We start from the raw sequence: 20,892 nt of genomic DNA, 5'->3' as shown, positions 1-20,892 counted from the left end.
TTATAAAAAGATAATTAAATGGAATTTTGATAAAATAGCAATTCAAATTTTACCCTCAAATTCGAGTAATACCTACACATGGATACATGTATGCATGCATTCATGCCCACATACAGACATACATTCGCCACAGACTCTATAATGAGATACCTTGTCAGTCAACAGGAAATAAACTTAAATTTCCTAACTATATGACACAAATGTCCTGTTGCAGGAATTTTACCGCCATCCACCATTTCACACAATAATGTACAATAAATTGGAATTTTCATTGTACAATTTTGTGGCCTCAACTAAAATAAATATTTGTTTGTTGTCAAGCAAGTAATTGTAAATTGTAGTTTTCCGTAAGAACATCATTGACATGCCAGAATGAATGGGAATGTCTGCCTAGGCAGGAGCGTTTGCCATATAATGAGGAACTTAATTGGCACTAGAATGTCATGACTATGAAGAACACAAAAGATGACTTTGGGGAAAATTGCTAGGAAAAATAGTTCCCCTATCTGATCACAATGCTAAAAAATCTGTATCGTAAACAAGTTAATAAAGTCTTAATTTGGGCATGACAGACTACATTATACCCTTCACCACCATGTTGAGCAAAATATTTGATACCATATCAGCTCCTTCAAATTTGTTGGGAGCTATCCATGAGCCTTATACAAATCTCAACCGTTCTATGGAAAGTCTGGAATTACAGTGTGTAGGATTTGACTAAAATATGTTTAAAATGTGGATATTTTTTGCCATATTTCCCTAAACCGGAAGGAAAAATATGTGGATGATTTATTTAAATCTGAGCCTTATTGGATGAAATTCGACATAGTTAAACAGGATGTTAAATCTATTCAATGTATAAAATATCTGGTAAATTGGAGTAAAATCCCATTTAAAAATGCGTAAAAATATGAAATATTCTACCATATCAGGCGTAAATAAATATGGGAGCTATATCTAGATATTAATTGATTTAAAACAAATTTGGCATATATTGCAAAAGTGTTAATTTTACTCTCAGTGCAAAATTTCTCCGGTGGTCATATATGATCATCGAGCGTAAGATATATATGGTAGCTATATCTAAATCGGAACCGATTTTGACTAAATTTCTAATTCTCTGCAAAATTTCATGTAAATCGGTATACAAGTTTGGCCTCCTGGGGTCATATATAATCATCGGGCATAAGATATAAGATAAATCGGAACCGACTTTGACCAAATTTGGCACGCATAGTGAGAATGTTGATTCTACTAATTCTCTGTAAAATTTCATATAAATCGGTATAAAACTTTGGTCATAGGAGTGTACATCCGGCGAAAGATATATATAGCAGCTATATCCATGTCTCAATTAACCACATCTGACCCACTTAACGATACCATCAGTGGTACTCCTTGTGCAAAATTTGAAACAAATCAATATATATAGGCTATTTCGAAATCTAAACCGATTTGGCTGATATTTTACAAGTTCCACGGGACTTGCAAACCAATCAGAAGTACGAAATTTGAAGAAGATAGGTTCATGCAAACGTCAATTATAATCAAATAGGTCACAAATATGTATAGCAACTAGTGTCATTATATTGAAAACTAATGTCATTATATTTTAATCTGAACCGATTATTTCTAAAATCAGTAGCGATTGTCTTTAACCCGAAGAAAGACCCTATACCAAATTTGAGGACGATCGGATTCATGGCTAAATCGACTCAGAGTTAAATTCTAAGACGTTCGGTCCCAGACTTCTTCTTCTTGACGTTAAATACCAATGCACAAACTTATTATACCTTGTAGCACAGTAGTAGTGAAGGGTATACAAAGGACATAAACCACACTTCTAGTGTTATTTTGGAAATTTTCTTAAATACCTCCTCAAGTTTTTTAAGAAGTGTGTCCATCTGTTTATATATTAGATATACCACACATACTTGTGTTACAGAAACACTTAGCCCGAAAAGTCTTTACCATCAAAATGTTATTTCTATGGAAAATTTTGTCAAATTTTTTTTTCTATAGAAAATGTTGTCAACATTTTATTTCTATAGAAAAATTTTTCAAATTTTTATTTCTATAGAAAATTTTGTCCACATTTTATTTCTAAAGAAATTTTGTCAAAATTTTATTTCTAAAGGAAATTTTGTCAAAATTTTATTTCTAAAGGAAATTTGGTTAAAATTTTATTTCTAAAGGAATTTTTTTTTTAAATTTTATTTCTAAAGGAAATTTTGTTAAAATATTATTTCTATAGAAAATGTTGCCAAAATTTTATTTTTATAGAAAAATTTGTCAACATTTTATTTCCATAGAAATTTTTGTCAACATTTTATTTCTATAGAAAATTTTGTCAAAATTTTATTTCTATAGAAAATTTTGTCAAAATTTTAATTCTATAGAAAAATTTTTCTGAATTTTATTTCTATAAAAAATGTTGTCAAAATTTTATTTCTATAGAAAATTTTGTCAAAATTTTATTTCTATAGAAAATTGTGTCTGAATTTTATTTTTTTCTAAAGAAAGAAATTTTGTCAAAATTTAATATCTAAAGGAAATTTTGTCAAAATTTTATTTCCAATAGAAATTTTGTCAAAATTTTATTTCATTAGAAAATATTGTCAAAATTTCATTTCATTAGAAAATTTTGTCAAAATTTTATTTAATTAGAAAATTTTGTCTGAATTTTATTTCTATAGAAAATTTTGTCAACATTTTATTTCTATAGAAAATTTTGTCAACATTTTATTTCTAAAGAAAGAAATTTTGCCAAAATTTAATTTCTAAAGGAAATTTTTTCAACATTTTATATCTATAGAAAATTTTGTCAAAATTTTATTTCTAAAGGAAATTTTGTCAAAATGTTATTTCTAAAGGAAATTTTGTCAAAATTTTATTTCATTAGAAAATTTTGTCAAAATTTTATTTCTATAGAAAATTTTGTCAACATTTTATTTCTAAAGGAAATGTTCTTCAAATGTTATTTCTATAGAAAAATTTGTCTGAATTTTATTTCTATAGAAAAAGTTGTCAAAATTTTATTTCTATAAAAAATTTGTCAAAATTCTATTTCTGTTGTTGTTTTTGATTTCAGCTTAAAACCATGCATTGACTAAACTACAAGTGTAGCTTAACACCAACAGAGGAAAAAATGTTTGTCAAATTTATTTGGGGAAAAAACTATAAACTGCAAGATGGTTGGACGGACGCACGTTTCGGAATTACCACATTCGTCATCAGCATCCTCTACTTGCAGCAAAACTATCAACCAATTATCAGAATAAAGTCAGGCAGTTCATTATACCCAACAATGAACCACACTTGAACCTTCCGAAAAAAGGTTTTACAATGATAGCCGGCTTATGCCGAAATAAATTCTTACAAACATATTTGCCACCGTCAAATCATAGATTTGAGCGCAGTTGGTTGGGTTTATTTTGAGCGTGCTTCCTCTTTTTTCGTTCGTTTTGGTTTGTTATTGTTGGTTTTGTTCTTTAACCACAGTTGATGTTTTTGATTTCGGCTTAAAATCATGCATTGATTAAACTACAAGTATAGCTTAACCCATAGAGGAAAATAATGTTTGTCAAATCTGTTTGACAAAAACAACAACAGTGATTAAAGAACAAAACCAACAATAACAAAACAAATTTTTATTTCTAAAGGAAATTTTGTTAAAATTTTATTTCTAAAGGAAATTTTGTTAAACTTTTATTTCTAAAGGAAATTTTGTTAAAATTTTATTTCTATAGAAAATCTTGTCAAAATTTTATTTCAATAGAAAATTTTGTCAACATTTTTTTTTCTATAGAAAATTTTTTCAAAATTTTATTTCTATAGAAAATTTTGTCTGAATTTTATTTCTATAGAATATTTTTTCAAAATTTTATTTCTATATAAAAATTTGTCAAAATTTTATTTCTATAGAAAATTTTGTCAACATTTTATTTCTATAAAAAATTTGGTCAACATTTTTTTCTAAAGAAATTTTGTCAAAATTTTATTTCTAAAGGAAATTTTGTCAAAATATTATTTCTAAAGGAAATTTTGTCAAAATTGTATTTCTATAGAAAATTTTGACAAAATTTTATGTCTTTAGGACTTTTTGTCAAAATGTTATGTCGATAAAAATTTTGTCCAAATTTTATTCCTATAGAAAATTTTCTCAAAACTTTATTTTTATAGAAAATTTTCTCAAAATTTTATTTTTATAGAAATTTTTCTCAAAATTTTATTTTTATAGAAAATTTTCTCAAAATTTTATTTCTATACAAAAATTTTATCAAAAATGCATTTCTATAGAAAGTGTTATCAAAAATTTATTTCTATAGAAATTTTTGTCAACATTTTATTTCATTAGAAAATTTTGTCAAAATTTTATTCCATTAGAAAATTTTGTCAAAATTTTATGTCTAAAGAAAATTTTGTCAAGATCTTATGTCTAAAGAAAAATTTGTCAAAATTTTATTTCATAGAAAATTTTTTTTATTTTTGTTTATATTTTTTTTTCAAAATTTTATCCATAGATTTTTTTATTCAAAATTCTATTCCTATAGAAAATTTTGCCAAAATTTTATAGCTATAGAAAATTTTGTCAAAATTTTATTTCTATAGATAATTTTGTCAAAATTTTATTTCTATAGAAAATTTTGTAAAATTTTATTTCTATACAAAATTTGGTCAAAATTTTATTTGCATAGGAAATTTTGTCAAAATTTTGTACAAATAGAAAATTTTGTCAAAAATTTATTTCTATAGAAATTTTTTTCAAAATTGTATTTCATTAGGAAATTTTGTCAAAATTTTATGCCTATAGAAAATTTTGTCCAAATTTTATTTCATAGAAATTTTTTTTTATTTTTATATATATTTTTTTCAAAATTTTATTCATAGATTTTTTTATTCAAAATTCTATTCCTATAGAAAATGTTGCCAAAATTTTATAGCTATAGAAAATTTTGCCAAAATTTTATTTCTATAGAAAACTTTGTCTAAATGTTATTGCTACAGTTATTTTTTATTTTTATATATATTTTTTTCAAAATTTTATTCATAGATTTTTTTATTCAAACTTCTATTCCTATAGAAAATGTTGTTATTTCTTTAGAAAATTTTGCCAAAATTTTATTTCTATAGAAAATTTTGCCAAAATTTTATTTCTATAGAAAACTTTGTCTAAATGTTATTGCTACAGTCAATTTTTTCAAAAATTTATTTCAATAGACAATTTTGTCAAAATTTTATTTCTAAAAAATGTTTGTGAATTACCTCTTAGTTTACCAGTTTACATCAAGAATTCTACCAAACAGTAAAATTTCTACCATTTGAGGTAGAATTCAACCAACTGTGATAAACATGATTGCAAATGGGCCATATTGCACCACTTTTATGTATAGCTCCTATATCAACTAACTGCCTTACAAAGCCTCTTAGAAGAGCAAATTTCATCCGATCCGATTGAAATGTGCTATCTATATTCCCTCTAACAACCATGGAAAAATTGGTTCATATCGGTTCCTAATTATATACAGTCTCCACATAAACTATTTCCCAGATTGCCGGTGCTTCCTAGTACTTTTAAACATAGGCAACAAATAAAAATCTCAGTTTGTAGACCAATTTAAGATATATATTTAAGCCTGATATAAAATATAGCGTTTACCGCTGGTATGGTATATCCTTGCTTTCTGGATAAATTTTGTGATCTCTGATGTCAGCCCAAAATATCTAATTTCTCTCTAATGTCATTTTATTTACACCTAGTGAAAATTTCATCATATTTTCCCTCCACGTTAGAGGTGTGCACGTGACACGAAATTGTCGTGACTCACGAACATTTTCGTGATTCGTGGGTGAGTCGTGAGTCACGCTCATGACAACAGCGTGAGTGTGCGTGAGCGTGATTAACAAAACAGAATGTCGTGCGTGAGTCACGAAAATAACATCTTCGTGAGTGTGCGTGAGTAACGAATTACACTCACGACAATATTCCTGCTCACCAACATAAAACGCTTAAGAGTTAAATTCAATTACAATTCTAGTGACACCTGATATGTTAAGAGTTTAATAACACTCTCGATTTTAATAATGCTCATGTTTTCAGACACTTCGGTAAGGTAAATTAATTATAAAATTATTCGTGAGTCACGATATTTTTCGTGATTCACGGTATTTTTCGTGAGTCACGGTATTTTTTGTGAGTCACGACGTTTTCGTGCGTGAGTGTGCGTGAATATAAATTTTCTTTTCGTGAGTGTGCGTGAGCGTGAGTCCTACCAAAATATATCGTGCGTGAGTGTGCGTGAGTATGATTTTTCTGTCGTGAGTGTGCGTGAGCGTGAGTAAACTATTACTCACGTGCACACCTCTACTCCACGTCTCTGTCTCATTTCCCAGTCTAAGTCATTTCTGTACTACTTTTGGAAATTGTATAGAATAATTTCGTAGTTTTTTTCTTTCCAATGGGGTTCTTTACAACCACAACGACAGCAACAACAATGACATTCATTCATTACTTCATTCCACCAAATGAGAGCAACAATTGTTATTTTCATATTGCACTCGACAGAGAGCAGCCACCAAGACAAGGCAATCATCAGCAGCAACAGCGACAGCAAGAATAACCACCATAACAACAATGTCGTCAACATAAAGAGCAACAGGGAAATAGTACAAGTAGGAGTTTCAACGAATAGAGTTAAGCATACAACCTACAGCAGCAACAACTTCGCTTCTAACATAAAAACAAAAACACAAAGGACGAACTATGCCAGTGCATTCCAGCAACAGAATTGAAGCAGATGCAACAGCATTGGAATCAACATTACAATCTGATGAACATTTTCAGAAGCAACGTGTTTTTCTGCCTCTTCTGCCTTGTAGTTCATATAACATCTCAGTTAGTTAACCAATGAGGTCTTGCTTTTTAGAATATGTGGCTTTTTCGAGGAAAATTAAAGTCACAGTAGCAAATTCCTAAATAACTGAATGTCTAAATTGGACTAAACGCTAAAAAGCGTCATACGAAGGGAAGAACAGCTCCTGTGGGATTCGATTACGGAGTTATTAAATAAGCTGTGGAGAAACTGTAAAATTGACAATTTGAGTGGGTGAACTGTGGGTCCGGACATGTTAGTAGGGGGGAACTATAGCGATTTCAGTGAGGAACTGTAGGTTCGAAGATCTCAGTAGGAGCGACACTAGGTCCGCGGATCTTAGTTGGGGAACTGTAGGCTCATAGATCTCAGTGGAAGAATTATAGGCCCAAAGGTTTTTGGCAAGGGAAATATATTCGTGAAGATCTCAGAGTAGGCCCAGTGGCAGACAGAAAAATCTCAGTGTGGGAACTGTTGGCCTGACGATAGATAGAACGATAGACCAACGTCAGTTCATTTCAGAGGGGATTATAGGCCCCAACATCTCATTGGAAAAACTATAGGCCCGAACAATTCAGTGAAGGTAACTGTAGGCCCCAATAATTTCATTGAAGGAATTGAAGTTTCGATGGTCGAAGTGGGGAAACTTTTAGCTCGAAAATTACAGTGAGGAAACTATAGGCCCGACAATCTCAGGAAAACTTAAGTAAGATAACTATATCCAATGATCTGTGGGGGAACACTGTATACTAGAATATTTCAGTGCAGAAGTTATAGGGCTGACAATCTTAGTGGAAGATCTATAGGCTTGAAACACTCAGTGGGTTAAATGTGGAGTGGAGCATTTCGGAAAGGAGCCCGAAGATCTCAGTAGGACGAACTGTTGGCCTATACATCTAAACTGTAGGCGCAAATATTTTATTGAAGGAAATTTCAGTAATGGACATCTTTTCTCGAAGGTCTCAGAGGAAAGACTATAGATTGGAAACTTTCAGTGAAGAAACTGTAGGCCCTATGGTCTAGAAGCAATGCAGGAAAGTCTTAGTGGGGGATCTGTAGGCCCGTCGATCTTAATAGGAATCTGTAGGAATGAAGGTCTCAGTAACGGGAACTATAGGTCTCAGTGGAAAAGCTGTAAGGCCGATGGTCTCAGTGGAAGAACTGTAGTGATGGAAATGTACTCTCAGGGGTAAAACTATAGACCCAAAAATTTCAGTGCGGAAACTTTATGCCCCAAGGAAGAAAGGAAGGAAGGCAGAAGAGACTTAGTGGGGGTACTATAGGCCCAATAATCTCTGTGGGGAAATTGTAAAGTACCAAATTCCAGTGGCTGAACAGTAGGCCCGACAATCACAGTTAAAGATTACAGCCCAAAAGATTTTGGTGAGGGATATGTAGGAATTTCATACTCAATGGGAAACTGTAGATATGAAGGTCTCAATAAGGGGAACTATAGGGCCACAGGTCTCAGTGGAAAAACTGTAAGGCCGATGGTCTCAGTGGAAGAACAGTAATGATGGAAATGTATTCTCGAAGGTGTTATTAAAGAAACTATAGACTCAAAAATTTCAGTTAAGAAAATGTATGTCCTATGGCCTAGAAAGAAGGCAGAAAAATCTTAGTGGGGGAACTATAGGCCCAATGAGCTGCGTGGGGAAACTGTAAAGTACCAAATTCCAGTGGCTTAATATTAGGTCCGATAATCTCAGTGGAAGAACTATGGTTTTAATGATTTTGGTGAGGGATATGTAGAGCTTGCGACCTCAATGGGAAACTGTAGATATGAAGGTCTCAGTAAGAGGAACTAAAGGCTCATAGGTCTCTGTGGAAAAACTGTAAGGCGAATGCTCTCAGTGGAGGAACTGTAGTAATGGAAATGTATTCTCGAAGGTGTCAGTGGAGAAACTATAGACTCACAAATTTCAGTGAGGAAACTGTAGGTCCTATGGCCTAGGAGTAAGGCAGAAAAGAGTTAGTGGGGTAACTATGGGCCCAATGAGCTGGGTGGGGAAACTGCAAAGTACCAAATTCCAGTGGCTGAACATTAGGCCCGATAATCTCAGTGGAAAAACTATGGTTTTAATGATTTTGGTGATAGATATGTAGAACTTGCGACCTCAATGGCAAAGGTTCATAGGTCTCTGTGGAAAAACTGTAAGGCGAATGGTCTCAGTGGAGGAACTGTAGTAATGGAAATGTATTCTCGAAGCTGTCAGTGGAGAAACTATAGACTCAAAAATTTCAGTGAGGAAACTGTAGGTCCTATGGCCTAGGAGTAAGGCAGAAAAGAGTTAGTGGGGTAACTATGGGCCCAATGAGCTGGGTGGGGAAACTGCAAAGTACCAAATTCCAGTGGCTGAACATTAGGCCCGATAATCTCAGTGGAAAAACTATGGTTTTAATGATTTTGGTGAGGGATATGTAGACCTTGCGACCTCAATGGGAAACTGTAGATATGAAGGTCTCAGTAAGAGGAACTAAAGGCTCATAGGTCTCTGTGGAAAAACTGTAAGGCGAATGGTCTCAGTGGAGGAACTGTAGTAATGGAAATATATTCTCGAAGGTGTCAGTGGAGAAACTATAGACTCAAAAATTTCAGTGAGGAAACTGTAGGTCCTATGGCCTAGGAGTAAGGCAGAAAAGAGTTAGTGGGGTAACTATGGGCCCAATGAGTTGGGAGGGGAAACTGCAAAGTACCAAATTCCAGTGGCTGAACATTAGGCCCGATAATCTCAGTGGAAAAACTATGGTTTTAATGATTTTGGTGATAGATATGTAGAACTTGCGACCTCAATGGCAAAGGTTCATAGGTCTCAGTGGAAGAACTGTAGTCATGGAAATGTATTCTCGAAAGTGTCAGTAAAGACACTATGTTATAAACTCAAAAATTTCAGTGAGGAAACGGAAATGGAAAAGACTTAGTGGATCAACTATAGACCCAATTATCTATGGGGACATTGTGCAGTCGTATATTTCAGTGGGTGAATTGTACGACCGACAATCTCCGTGGAAGAACTATATTCCCAAAGAATTTGGTGAGGGATATGTAGACCTTGCGATCTCAATGCGGAATCTGTAGGTATGAAGGTATCAGTAAGAGGACTAAAGGCCAATAGGTGTGAGTGGAGAAGCTGTAGGGCCGATGGTGTCAGTGGAAGAACTGTAGGCCCAAAAATTTTAGTGAGATAACATTTCACTGAATGAAATATACATATTTTCTCGAAGATCTCATTGGGGTACAGTCTTCCCACTCGACTCGTAAATTTCCGTGAGGAAATTATAGGTCCAATGGTCTCAGTGGAAGGCAGAAAAGTCTCATTGAGGGGACTATGGACCCGAAGTCCTCAGTAAGATGACTATAGTCCCAATGATCTCTGAGGAAAAACTGAAGGCGAGAAAATTTTATGGTAGAATTTCAGGCACCACAAACTTAGTGGAAGAATTAGGAGCCTATAAACTCAGTAGAGGTAACTGAAGACCCAAGGGTTTTTTGTCACGGAAATGTAGTCTCGATGGTCTGAGTGGGCAAACTGTTAGATGGAGAATTACATTGAGGGAACTATAGGCGATCTCTGAGGTAGACCTGCATTCCCGAAGATCTCAATGAAAAAAATTTTGCGTCGAAAATCTGAGTGAAAGAACCGCGGGCTCGACGATTTAAAATTTCAGGAAGCATTTTCCCAATCACAATATGGTAAATGTCGTCCCGAATGTCTCAGTGGGGAGCTGCAACCCGAAAGACTAGGTGGGGGAAATTTAGGCCCAAATATTTTTGTGAGGGAAGATCTCATTGAGGGAAATGTTGTCTTGAAAGTCTAAATAAGGAAACTGTTGGCATGAAAATTACAGTGAGCAAACTTTAAGCCTGACCATCTCAAAAGATAGCAACAGTCCGAAAAATGAAAATCTCAGAGGGGAAATTCAGTCCGAAAATTGAAAATCTCAATGGGGAAATTCATGCTCGAACTTATCGGTGAGAAAACCATAGACAATTTGACAACTCTAGTTCCGAAGTTTTCAGTAGTAAAATTGAAGGCCCGAAGTTGTTACTGAGGGAACTATAGGCTCAATAATCTCAATATATAAACAGTCAGCCAAAAGGTCTCAGTGGAGGGATTGCGGACCCAAAAATTTTAGTGAGAGATTTTTTTGGTGGCTGAATGTAGTCTCGAAAGTCCCAGTGCGGAAACTATAGACACGAAAATTTCAGCTGGCGAATCATCTACCACTACGACATCAGTAGAAAAACTTTAGTCCCAGATATCTCAGTGGACGAAATGTGGGCCCAAACTGGGGAACTGTAGGCCTCAAGATATTAGTGGGGGGACTATAGGCCAGACGATCTCAGTCGCTTAGGACCCAGTGGGCGCAACTGTAGGCCCAATGATTTTAGTAAGGAAAATTAGGCTCAAACATATCAGTGAGGGAACGGTGGGCCTAATGACTTAGTAGTAAAATTGTAGTCCTAGTAGAAGTAGGAAAGTCTGAAAGTCCTAGTTGGAGACATGTAGAACCGAAGATTTTATTAAGGGCAAGGGACTTAGTAGTAAAATTGTAGTCCTAGTAGAAGTAGGAAAGTCTGAAAGTCCTAGTTGGAGACATGTAGAACCAAAGATTTTAGTAAGGGCACTATAGGCCAAAAAATTTCAAAATACCAAAACTATAGGCCCGAAGATCTCAGAGGGAATTATGGGCCCAACGGTCTCAGTAGAAGAACTGCAGCCAAAAGATTCAGTAGGGGAACTGAATTGGAAAATTTCAATGAGAGAAATGTAGTTTCGGGGGAGGTATAGGTTAGGTTAGTTGTAGTGGCCGCCCGATATTTAAGACTCATTTAGACTACTCTGTCCTTTGTGATAACACAGTGGTGAAGGTTAGGTTAGGAGGATGAGACCAGCCCGTAGCAAAAAGGGCAAGCTCTCACTTAGGCCATTTGGATGCATTGTGTTCCTCATAGTTGTTCTTCTTCGTCCTCATCAAACATTTGAGTTTGCAGGCGAGTTCCAAGGAAAGGTTTCCTAGGTCTTCCATCCCGAGGCCTTGATGATGGCAAGTATATCCTTCATGTTGCAGTTCCCTACATCTGTTATGTCCAGAAAGAAAAAGGATAACTGGCACAGAAAACGGTAGGAATCTTATATTGCCCCTGGGTCCACACACCATCTACAAATATTGTCAGTCATTAAGCCAATCCTTACCATGTGTTTTCCAAGTGTGTTGTGTCCTGTTATGAGGCCTATCAATGCTCTCAGATCATTTCTGCAAGTCGCCATTCTTACGGCACTTTTCGTCCCATATCAGTTTAGTTTTCTCGCAGGTCGAAGAGAAAGGCTCAACGTTCCTTCCATAAATCATCGTATCTGATATAGATCCTGTAAGTATATAAAGATGGCGGGGAAAAGACATTTGTCTTTCCTTGTTTAGCCAACATATCCACCTCCTCATTCCTCATTATTCCATAATGTCCAGGCACCCACCATAGAGTGATACTATGCCGATCAGTGAGACCTCTAAGCTCTTTACGACAGCAGCTGACTACCTTCGACTTGACGTTATGTTCCGATCTCCTAATTCCTTCATTGCTGCCTGACTGTCGATGAAGAAGCTGATATCGCTCCAGAATATTGGCCTCATCAACAGTAGTTCCGCAGCTTTCGCAATGGCAAATACCTCCACCTGAAAGATGTTGCATCCGTCATCCATCTTGTTTGAATCCCTGATACCCAAATCTACCACTGCCAGTGCCTTAATCCATTTTCTAGCCATCCGTATAAATATTCAGACCTTCAAAATATATGCGTCCCTCTCTCCACTCCTCTATACTTGGTATAATCGATCTCAACTGTCAATCATATACATGCCTAGTCACCGTAAATTCCGTTCTAATATCTCGTCCAACCGAAGCAACGAGTTGCGTGCGTCTGCTTACCGCGTTTTCCAGCGAGTTCAACCTCATGAGTATAATCTCAGCTGATCTTCTGATATGCAGATCCAGCGGGTGACTCCCATCAGTACCACTAGAGCTGCTGTGGCCTTTCTTTTTATTGCGCCAGTTAAGGGAACAACCATATATGATTCTGATGGTTCGTAATATAGTGGACAGTGGTGAAGGTAAAGGCTCAAAAATTTCACAAATTTACGTCCAACGATGTAAGCAGGAAAACTGTAGTCCCATGGTTAGGTTAGGTTAGGTGGCAGCCCGATGTATCAGGCTCACTTAGACTATTCAGTCCATTGTGATACCACATTGGTGAACTTCTCTCTTACCACCGGGTGCTGCCCGATTCCATGTTAAGCTCAATGACAAGGGACCTCCTTTTTATAGCCGAGCCCGAACGGCGTTCCACATTACAGTGAAACCACTTAGAGAAGCTTTGAAACCCTCAGAAATGTCACCAGCATTACTGAGGTGGGATAATCCACCGCTGAAAAACTTTTTGGTGTTCGATCGAAGCAGGAATCGAACGCAAGGCGTGCATGCTAACCATTGCACCACGGTGGCTCCCAACTGTAGTCCCATAGTCTCAGTGGAAAATGTAGAAATGTAGTCCCGAAGGTCCTAGTTGGCGATATGTAATCTTGCAGATTTTAGTGAATAGTAGGAAAAGTGTAGACCCGAAGGTCCACAGATTTCGATGCAAGTATGCATTTCGCCCCAAGAACGAATCCCTCGCACGATATAAAATGTTCTAGTCAAAGTTCTGTGTCTCTCTCTCTCTGTTTCTCCTTGGCATACGTTGCCAATCAATGAATGACTCAGACCACGGAATTAAATAGAAGGATTAGCCATGAGTAAGCAACCAGTGTTGGTCAATGTCGTATCAGTAACTAACTTAATCCTATACGGACCAATTTTTAAACCGTTATTAGAGGGCCTTGGGACTAGCACCATGTATCAAATTTCAACTGGATCGGTTTACATGGGAGCTATACCAAAAAGTGGTCCAATGGGGTCCATTTCCAATAATATTTGACCTACACTAATAATAACCACTTATACCAAGCTTCAAGTCGATAGCTAGAAACTGTGTACCACAATAAAACCTATCTTTAAACTCGACTTTCTTTCAGTACAAATTTCATAAATACGAAATTGTTACAAAATAACCCTTTGTTATTTTCATTAAAGTCCTCGCCCTTCGGCATATCCAGCCCACTCCAGATTCCATGTCAAGGAAATGGAAAACAATTTTCTTGAACTTCAGAAAGATACACAAAAATTGTGTTATTGTTAAGTAGTTGATGTTGCAGTTGATGTGAGAGTCACTCAAGAATACAAACGAACTACTAACATTGTTGTATGATAGAAACTAATAAGAACACACAACAATAACCATAGGAGCAACAAGATAGCAACAAATGCCATGGAAAATAACAAAAAAAAACAACAAAATATAGCAAACCCTCGAAAAACCACGATGATATAAACACCACAATTTTAACATGTTTCGCGTTTCTCTTCCTATTTTGGTTTTTGGAGGGGAGCAAGATAACCAAGCCTCAACCAAGAAGATTGCATGGAACCAACGGAGAACAAAACTTGAACAAAACTCAACCATAGTTAGGAATAAAACACTAAAGTTACTATCAACTGCAACAGTCAACTAACTATCTATGTATGTGTGCACGATGAATATGTGTATCCGGAAAACAAAAGATATAAAAAGTTTTTTTGTTACCCCCAAAAAAAAAAAAAGGTTTTTGCATGTCTTACAACCATTGTGATCTTAGAAAAGTAAGCGACCAAAAACCAGCTAACTAACCAAAGAACTCATCCAAATAATAAACCAACAACAAAAATATTTGTTCTTATCCAAACAACAAATAACGAACAGCGAAAGTTGAAGTTGAAAACCAAGAGGAAAACTTGATCATGGTTGAAAATTTATATGGTATAACGGACCGAACACATGGAGCCAAATGGTTTAAGAGAATGCTCTCCCTTATATACATACCATAGGCATTGCATGGGATTTATGTTTATTTCTTAGAACGTAGTAAAAATTCGAATACAAATATTTATATTGTCACCTCAAACTGCCTTTGATATCGTTGCTCAATTAAACTTCAAAAGCAACACGCAGGATATTCCCATTTCCATATGAGCCAAAAAACAAAAGTACGAATCTGATTTGATTTAAATAACATAGTAAACTGACATTGCGATACAGTAGATAACGGATATACGACAGTAAAAAAAAAAAAAAAAAAAAAAAAAAACAGTAAATGCGACCGAAACTTCGGTCAGACTGGAATCTTATTCACCCCTCTCCAAGTTCTACTAAAGACTGTTATCCACAATGGAATTACTTAGGTTGTGGTAACAGTTGCCGATGGCAAGCTATCTTATGCCTTCTTAAAATTGTCTTCTAAATTGTAAATGCCTCAAGGAGGGGTGATATCGCCTTTGCTTTGGGTACTTGTAGTAGATGAGATTCAGACTTTTCTGCACAACAAAAAGATAAATATAATGGTGTAATGGCATTAGGAAAACTTCTTGACACGATCTCGGATATAATGAGATAGGGCTGGTAAATTTTATCCCACTGATCAAAGAGCTGTGGTTTAGGTGTTAACGTAAAGAAAACAGAGCTAGTACTCGTCACTAAGAGGAGAAAAACCACCTGGTAGAAGGACCCACAATTATTTCTATGGAAAATTTTGTCAAAATTCTGTTTCTATAGAAAATGTTGTCCAAATTTGATTTCTATAGATATTTTTCTCAAAATTTTATTTCTATAGAAAATTTAGTCTACATTTTATTTCATTCGAAAATTTTGTTTCTATAGAAAATTTTGTTAAATTGTTTACTTCTTTAGAAAATTGCTTCAAAAATGTATGTCTCTCTTTCATGATTATTTTGCAATTCCTGCTCATAAAACTTACTATGCATCTTTGAAGCCAATTTTAAGATCTCTAAAGGAATTTAGAGATCTTAAATTTTTTTTAAGATCTCTAAATTCCTTTTTCAATTTCCCTAAATAGTTTTTATTCTATTATAGACTTAATTTATTTTTAGAATTGCTAGTCAATAAGGAATGTATTCCATAGAATGAACAAATAAATAAATATTTATAGAAATTTTTGTCAAAATGTTACTTCTACAGAAAATATTGTGAATATTTTATTCTATAGAAAATTGTGTCAAAAATTTATTTCTATAGAATTTTTTGTCGAATTTTATTTCTATTGTAAGTTTTCTCAAAATTTTATTTCTATAGAAAATTTTGCAAAATTTTGTTTCTATAGAAAATGTTGTCAATATTTTATTTCTTTAGAAAATTTAGAAAAAAAATTGTTTCTATAGTAAATTTTGTCAAAATTTTATTTCTTTAGAAAATTGTGTCAAAAATTTATTTCTATAGAAGTTTTTGTCGAATTTTATTTCTATCGTAATTTTTCTCAAAATTTTATTTCTATAGAAAATTTTGGCAATATTTTATTTCTATAGAAAATGTTGTCAAAATTTTATTTCTTTAGAAAATTGTGTCAAAAATTTATTTCTATAAAAATGTTTGTCAAATTTAATTTTTTTTTTATTAATTTTGTCAAAATATTATCTATAGAAAATTTTGTGTCTACTCGTAGTATATGAGATTCAGACTTTTCTGCACAACAAAAGGATAAAAATAATGGCTTAATGGAATTAGGCAAATTTCTGGACACAATCTCGGATATAATGAGTTAGGCCTTGCAAATTTTATCCGACTATGCAAGGAGCTGTGGTTTAGGTGTTAACGCAAGGGAAACGGAGCTAGTGCTCTTCACTAGGAGGAGAAAACCCACCGGGTATAAGGACCCCACCGGCTAAGTAAAGGGTGGTTAAATTTTCAAGGGCCGATATTTATTTTGAATAAAACACAAAGTATTTAGGAAATTATTGTAATTTTATTTTATTATGATACTAGCGTAACCCGGCCCGCTTCGCTGCGCCTTCCGAAGCGTATTTGGAGGAACATTTTGCATTAACTTAGTCAACTATATCCTTCGTTCTGAAAACAAATTCGAAAAGATTTCAATTCTTTTAAACAAATCGGACTACTTGATTTTTCGTTTATAGGTACAAATACGGCGGGAGAGGGTGTACCCTTTCCTCCAAATTTTTTTAATAATGTTCTGTATTCAAGTAGTTGGACAACCTTCTATATTTCTTGTGAATTTTAAGTGGGGTTTGTCAAGGAAAGGTATCCTTCTCCTCAACATATCTGAAAATTAAGCACTATATTATAATAACATACAAAGAATTACTGTTTCCCATCCAATAAATCGGAAAAAGCAAAAGTAGTAAAAAATTTTACCACACTAACATTTGCTTAAATGTTGGAAAATGATGCACCCTCTACGTTGGCTGCCAATTTTATGTAAATTTAAGTTCTTTACTAAAAAGAAGTCTGGCAGAAGCCTGTACAAAAATCATAAAATTATGTACCGAGTTCCCATTTACGGACAACCCTCTACTTTAAATTTAAGAAAAAAAAAACGGACAAAAGGGAACCCTCTCTTTACTAAAAAGAAGACTAAAAAGAAGTCTGGCAGAAGCCTGTACAAAAATCATAAAATTATGTACCGAGTTCCCATTTACGGACAACCCTCTACTTTCAATTTAAGAATAAAAAAACGGACAAAAGGGAACCCTCTCCCCACCTTCGCTCCACTCCGACCTGATATCGGACTATCACGTACCATATATTAATTTCGCAACTACTCAATGGTCCCTATAAATTCTATCGAAGTAAATCGACAAAGTTTATTTCAATTTTCCCCTTCCCCAACCAGATATCGAAAAATCATATAGTAATTTAAAAATTATGTATAAATTTAATCACCTCCTGCCACGTCCCTCTATTGTTTTAAAGGGACGTCACTTTCCCCGATACAATATCGACACCCCTAACCTTCCCTGAAAATTCTTGAAACTTTCCTTCAAGTGTGGGGCAATGAAGGTTGCCTCTTCGTTCATAACCTTCCCCCACTGCCTTTGTAAATTTCAAGAAATCTTAAATGTTTTTTGTAGTTTTAGAGGAGGACCTCCTCCCCGACCAAATATCGAAAAGTGATTTAGCGTATCTTTAGTAAACGTCCCAGAAAATGTCAAGCAAATTATAAGCCTAAAGGGGCGGCCTCTCTTCCGTCCAAATATCACAAAATCAGGTATTAACTATTACGGTTGACGGAGGTTACGATCTCTCCCCAGTCCTCTGTAAATTTCAAGTAACTCGGTAAATTTTAATTGTTACTCTGTATGTACTTAAGAGAAGCGGATGTCTCCCTATGTCCTTTTATTTTTATTAAAAAATCAGGAACCTGATATAAATTTCGTAACCCATTTTTTCTGTAAAATTTCAGTCGGCGGAGTTTAGTTTTGTTTGAACTTTCAAAAAAAATTTGGGCAAAGGGGTGGCCCCCCTCCACGACCAAATATCGAAAAATAATGCAGCGGATTTTTGTCTACATGCCAACCCCAACATTCAATGAAATTTTCAAGCAAATCGTATAATTTTGTTCCAAGTTTCAAAAAGTAGGGCAAGGGGAGGTCCCCCCCCCATCCACATATGAAATCATCGGGTACCCCATATTAATTCCATAACCTCACCACATGTTCTCTGTAAATCTCAGATAATTTAGAGAATTTTAGTTTTTTTACTGTACTTTAAAAAAAGTCGAACAAAGGAGAGGCCTCCCTCCGCCACCAAATATTGAAATAAAAAGTAGCGGATCTTTGTCTAGATGCCAACCCCAATCTTCAACGAAAATTTCAACCAAATCGGTCAACTTTGGTCCAATTTTCAAAAAGTCCGACAAAGGGGAGGTCCCCCTCCGCGACCAGGTGTCACAAAATGAGGTACCCTATTTTCACCACATGAACGCCCCCTACGATCTCTGAAAGTTTCAAGTAAATCGGTTCAGCCGTTTCGGAGCTAACTCGGTACATACAAACAAACAAATAAACAAACATAGATTGAATTTTATATATATAGATATTGGTATTACTCAATTATGTGTGGAACAAAATATCGGCCAAATGGGCGCCGCGACCTCGGTGGCACACCTTCAGCCGATGGTCCAAATTTTCGATGACGTTGAGGCATAATGGAGGTTCTATGCAGGTAATTTGCCGAATTATCTCATCCTTTAGCTATTGAATTGTTGCTGGCTTATCGACGTACACCTTTTCTTTCAAATGACCTCAAAGAACAAAGTCCAACGGTGTCAAATCACATGATCTTGGCGGCCAATTGACATCGCCATTACGTGAGATAACACGGCCATTGAATTTGTTGCGCAAAATAGCCATTGTTTCGTTAGCTGTGTGGCAAGTGGCACCGTCCTGCTGAAACCACATATCGTCCACATCCATATCTTCCAATTCGGGCCATAAAAAGTTCGTTATCTCACGATAGCGAACACCATTTACAGTAACTGCCTGTCCGGCCTGATTTTGGAAAAAAAATACGGCCCGATGATGCCGCCAGCCCATAAACCGTACCAAACAGTCACTCTTTGTAGGTGCATTGGTTTTTCGACATTCACTCTTGGATTCTCATTCGAGCAGAAGCGGCAATTCTCTTTATTGACGAATCCACTGAGGTGAAAATGTGCCTCATCACTGAAGATGATTTTCTTCGGAAATTTTCATAATAAGTCTGGATAGCTTTAACACGTTGTTGGATTGTGTATCTCTCCTTGGTTCAAATTGAGTAAGTCTGAAATAGAGAAATGTCAAATAAAATTCGGAAAAAACTTGGCGTATAGGTGTGGTTCACATTCAACATCGGTCCTTACCATTTAGCCACCCTTTATTTAGGATTTGCCTAGACTACACTGGATAGAGAATACAGCTAATGAAAAATAATCAACCAAAATTTTAAGAACATTTTAACAAAAAACTATCACACAAAAAAAATTATTTAGCAAATTTTTATTATAGCCAATTTTTTTTTCTAAAGAAAATTTTTTATAAATTTTATTTCTTTAGAAAATTTTGTGAAATTTTTATTTCTATAGAAATGTTTGTCGAAATTTTATTTCTATAGAAAATTTTGTCAAAATTTTATTTCTATAGAAAATTTTGCCAAAATTTAATTCCTATAAACAAATTTGGCAAAACTTTATCTCCATAGAAAATTTTGTAAAATTTTATTTCTAAAGAAAATTTTGTCAAAATGTTATTTCTATAGAAAATTTTGCCAAAATTTTATTCCTATAAACAAAATTGGCAAAATTTTATTTTTATATAAAATTTTGTCAATATTTTATTTCGATAGAAAATTTTGTTTAAATTTTATTTCCTTAGAAAATTGTGTCAACATTTTATTTCTATAGGAAATTTTGTCAAAATTTATTTCTATAGAAAATTTTATCAAAATTTTATTTCTATGGAAAATTTTGTCAAAACTTTAGTAATGAAAAACTTAACTTCCAAACCAAAAATAATGACGATCTGTTCTGTTTTTTGAATGAAAATGACGTTCAGACTACTTTATCAGATTGAAATGCATTTGATAGACAAACTCAATTTACAATGGAAACAAAAGAGGACAACAAGTTACCATACTTAGATACTATAATTCTAAGGCACAAATATGGAATAAAAATTAACTGGCATCAAAAGGCAACAGCCACAGGACGATTTATAATTTTCAACTCTAAACATCCTAGACGAATCATAATAAATACGGCAACAAATTTATAAAAAGAGTACATGATGAAATATTTCATAAGGACAACGAGGATATGATAAGGACTATATTTCGATTAAATAATTTCCCGAATAAAACACCTGACAACCTAATTCAACATGGAAAAGAAGGAAAACACACCAAACATGACGAAATTGAACCCAAAATTTACAAACCCTTGGCTATGTTCCCCTATTCTCAGAAATATGTAAATCATCAAATATGCTTAATAAGGACAAATTTCAAATTGCACAGATTACTTACAATACAGGAAGTATATTCTTCACATTATATAATAAGGAATTATATAATAAGGAAAAAAATAATAAAAAATTAATAAA

Source organism: Haematobia irritans, chromosome 2 (genome assembly GCF_050003625.1).
Source record: "Haematobia irritans isolate KBUSLIRL chromosome 2, ASM5000362v1, whole genome shotgun sequence".
Taxonomy (NCBI): domain Eukaryota; kingdom Metazoa; phylum Arthropoda; class Insecta; order Diptera; family Muscidae; genus Haematobia; species Haematobia irritans.
The sequence above is the reverse complement of the archived record's forward strand: the minus strand, read 5'-3'. Positions refer to the sequence as shown.